Source organism: Mus pahari, chromosome 2, assembly GCF_900095145.1.
Source record: "Mus pahari chromosome 2, PAHARI_EIJ_v1.1, whole genome shotgun sequence".
In the NCBI taxonomy this organism is placed as follows: domain Eukaryota; kingdom Metazoa; phylum Chordata; class Mammalia; order Rodentia; family Muridae; genus Mus; species Mus pahari.
In genome coordinates, this window is record NC_034591.1 from 123,971,652 (window position 1) to 123,976,584 (window position 4,933).

A 4,933-nucleotide genomic window follows, 5' to 3' on the forward strand; every position below is an offset into this window, starting at 1 on the left:
ATGCCTGTCTCATGTGAGGCTATGCCAGGGTCTGGCAAATACAGAAGTAGATGCTCACAGTCAGCTATTGGATGAAACAGAGGGGCCCCCAATGGAGGAGCTAGAGAAAGTACCCAAGGAGCTGAAGAGGTCTGCAACCCTATAGGTGGAACAACAATATGAACTAACCAGTATCTCCAGAGCTCGTGTGTCTAGCTGCATATGTATCAGAAGATGGCCTAGTCAGCCATCATTGGGAAGAGAGGCCTCTTGGTCTTGCAAACTTTATATGCCCCAGTACAGGGGAAAGCCAGGGCCAAGAAGTGGGAGTGAGTGGGTAGGGGAGCGGGGCAGGGAGAGGGTATAAGGAAATTTCGGGATAGCATCTGAAATGTAATTAAAGAAAATATCTAATAAAAAAAAGAAAAAAAGAAAAAGTATATGGCTATGGTTCAGAGTCTAGAAAAGCATTATTTATAACTGGGAAGATGGCTCAGCATTAAGAGCACTGTCTGCTCTTCTAGGGGACCCAATTTTAATTCCCAGCACAACCCTGTTTCTCCAGTTCCAGGAGATATGCTACTCTCTTCTGGCCTCAACAAGTACTGCACACACATAATTCATAGGCATGTGGCAATCTTATTTATTAATGAAAGAACTACAGTTATTCTTTACAAGTGTTGATCTTTAATATTCAGATAACTAGTGAAGTTTGAAACCACATCCTGAATCTTGAAGTGACTACCAGGCAATGAAATAAAACTTTCCTGTTTTCTGCTTTGACTCATTCATTCAAGAATTACACAAAGCTTCTCTGCTCTCTGCATAGTAGTAGAAAAAGCATCTGCTCCTAGATCACTGACTCAGAGACGGATGAGGAGTGTGACAACCACTGAGGTAATCAGGACTCATCGAGTCCTGGAATTAAAACATGGTTCCTGGGTTTCAAAATTATTATTTGAAATACAAGTTTATGAAGAATATATGTTTCAAAGAACTTCAAGCAGGGAAACCACATGCATGGCTGCAAATAATTATCTAACTGCCTTCTTTGGCTGCTGTGTGAGTGTTCTCAGAAGTATATCCAAGATGGCAGCCTCGTAGGGTTGTAGATATGAGAAGCTCAGACTTCCAATTCTCCTGATGGAAGAATAGAAATCTGAGCAGCAGAGATGAAGTGAGAAGATGTCATCACAGTGGTCTGTTACACACTTAGATTTTTCAGATGCTAAATGGAAAAAAAAACACCTATTTACAACTATTAAAGAAGAATGAAGTTATTATCCTGAGAGTTCATAAGAGTCCTTTTGAGTTTTTTGTCATACACAGTCATGAAGCTTTAAGAGTGTGAAGTAGCCTAGACAATCCTCCATTCTATGTTTCTTGTCCCTCCAACCCCGAAGACTCAAAACAGCACCCATGTCAAATGGCATTGCCAAAGCTAAGGAGACTTAGGGCCCTTCATTCTACTTTGCTCTTTTGATTTTTTTTTTAACCAAAGAATTACGAATATGAGAAACATAGTTGTTTTCATACAAAACCCAAGAAAGACAGGAACATCATCCTTTAGATACCAAACTAATGAAAGTGTTTCAAATTGAAATCTGACGATGTCTGAAGTAAAGCTCAGCCCTGAAAAGCGATCAGTGTGGCCCCTGGTGCAAGTTATACCAATTGCCTCCAACAAGATCCACACAGAGGACAGAGGAACAAGGGCCATTAAGCAACCTCGCTGATGAGACAAAATACACATTACCCATTCTGTGATACTTAATCACTAAAACAACAACCCTGCTGTGTTTATCCAACTCAGAGTCAGGAAGAAAGAAAAAAGGGAAGGAAAAATAAAAACCAGAAGTCGTTAAGTGAGAATATGGAACAACAACAACAACAACAACAACAAAAACAACAACAAAAGAACCTGAAAACCACACTCACAGTTTTCCCTCCCCATTTGTGTCCTTGAAAAGTCACTTCGCTTCTCTGCACCTCATTTTCCTCTGTGAAATGTAGAGGTTAGATTAGATAGTATTTACCATGGTGAACAGCTGTATGATGTAACACGGGGGAGTTTCAAGGTCTGGTGTCTAATTCCTGGTCCCCTGTGAAATATTAGGCAAAACATTAAACCTTCTCTGAGTCCCAAAATTCCTTATCTACTAAATGGAGACAAAAAGCCCCTTCTCTACTTCTTTTGCAAAGCTGAAAATAATCACACTGGAAAGGGTTAGAGAACTATGTGTGTGATATAGTCCACATGGACTAGAATCATATGATCATTTTAAAACTTCCAGAAACATCTAATGGAAAAATCTGTCATTTTCTCAATTACCACAGGACAAATCCATTGTTAAGAGCAAATTTGGCTCTGATGATTGACAAAATTGCTGGAAGGTCAATTCCAAAATGTAGTGCAAATCAGTGGACAACTTCAGACACTGATGTTGCATGTAACCTCAAGGAATGCACTTTGATCATCTCAATTTTATGATCTCACAGATGTGGGACTGGACAAACCTTACTGCACAGCATTCACTGAGCACTCACTAGGCCCCATGCTCTTCTACTCTAACCCTTTCTTTAGTTACATGTCACAGCAGAAGATGCCCAGCTATCCAGCAGAAGATGTCCAGTGGCTGACACTGGACGGCATACATCTTGCTTAGTCTTCAGTGCTCAGTCATAGGCTAAGAGTCTGATCTAGACTCCATACACTTGATACATACACTAATAAAAATAATTGAGGTTCTCTAAAACATCTTAAGTGTTCTGTCTGTATTTACATTATTAAAAATTAAAATTGTGAGTTGGAGAGATGACCCAGTGATTAAGACAACAGACAGCTCTTCAAAAGACCTAAGCTCAATTCTAACATCCATATCAGGCAGCTCCCAACTGTGTGTCACCCTAACGTAGATGCCTGCATTCACATATACATACCTACATACACAAAAAAATAAAATAAAATTGAGGAAAAAGTAAAATGTATTAGTTCATTAAAAATATTAAATCACTAACTGCTAACATGAATAAAATATTTCATGAAAAATCCCTATTTTTAGCTAGGTGTATTATCCCATGGCTTTAATCCCAGCACTTAGAAGGCAAAGCGAGGCAGATACAGGTAAGGATAAGTTAGTTTATCTACAGAGTTCCAGGTCAAACAGGGCTATAGAGTAAGACACTGACTCAAACAAACAAATAACCCAAAAAAGCATTTTTTTTCCCCAAAGTAAAGTAGTGGAAGAATGACACCCTTTTGTTCTACAGGATTCTTTAAAGTCTGAACTTCAGGGAAGGGTGGGTATAGACATGACAGTTACTTCCCCAATGCAACTCCTAATTCCAGAAAATAAATCTTTATATAAGCAACCAGGAGGAAAACTAAAGGAAGATAGACACAATTACACCAGTGGCATTTTAACATCTATCTAATAAACACCTTAAACTTCTAAATTAGAAGGTCACCATATTTAGTGAACGAAATGGAATAATAATCATAATGAGGTTCTAAATTGCATTTTATACTTCAGTGATAATCCCAGACGAATCAGCTGTTACTAGCAATTACTGATAATTTATTTTTTTAACAGCCTGAATAGGTTTCTAAGGGGAAATTAATGATAGAGAGCTTGACTTGGAAAAAATGCATGTGCCCATATGATTCTAAGAAGTAGAAAACAAATCTTCCCCCAGAAGATGGATGTCATTTATTCCTGATATATGCCTGCTTTCAGCGCTCTTAGGCATGCAAAATTATGGGAAGAGAAACACACATAAACACACACACACACACACAAAGAGAATGAGCTGTGTGTGTGTATAAATGTATGTGTATACACATACATACATACATATATAAACAAACAAACCTGTCAAAGGACAAAAGTGACCTGAATGAGTGGTGGATTAATGGGGATAAGGAGATACGTGTACCTGTGACTCTCAACCAGGTACCAGTGACAGAAGACACACATGTATTCTTTCATTCTATGGTCATGATTTACACTGGTGGGCACTCGTCCTAAGCATGATCTATAGATTATGTATGATCTCCCTTGTTTCTTCAGAAATTCCTTGTTTATATTTAAACTGAAAAGGCACATAGGAGCTAGGAATTTAAGAGGTAGGACATGGAATTCTCATAGGAGAAAACTAACTCTGTTCCCTTTGGTAAAATAATTTTCTCTAAAATTGATAGTTTTCCTATGATAAGTAGAAAATGACCTACAATATGACCTCATGTTGTTCTTTATTTGTCCCACAATCCCCTTCTATTATATAACTATGCATATTCCTAGAATTCCAAGGATTATGAATGATCAACTGAATCTCTGAATGAAGAATCAACAAAGAATGAAAAATTAATCATTTATTGACAGGTCAGAGACTCTAAAGGCCCCAAACTCGGTCACCACTTACTCACAACCTTTTCTGACCTTCAAAACGAAATTCCATTTTTTCAGCCACTTGATTGCATGATAGGTAATGACTGTCTTTGGGAGGGAACTCACGTTTCATTCCATTTCAGCTGTAACATCTTTCCCTCACCACTGCTGCAGTCTGAGGATAACACTGTCCTTTCAAGGCATTTTCTAAGTTACCATTATATGTTTATGTGTATATTCCTTTCATATGAGACTGTCTCAAATCCCTAAACCATAAGTTCCATGACCCTAGCTACAATATATGATATTATTTGCCCTACATTCCTAGCCCTAACCTTCCCATAGTAGCTATATCATAAATATTTGTTAAATGAAGAAATTTAATGTATAATCTGTAATTCTGCCTACATAATATCATCTCTATAATTGACCCCTCTCTTTGACTCTCATAAAATCACCTAATTCTTTGAACATAATAAGAACTCCACAAATAGGAAATCAGTTATACCTTCTCTCTCTCTCTCTCTCTCTCTCTCTCTCTCTCTCTCTCTCTCTCTCTCTCTCTC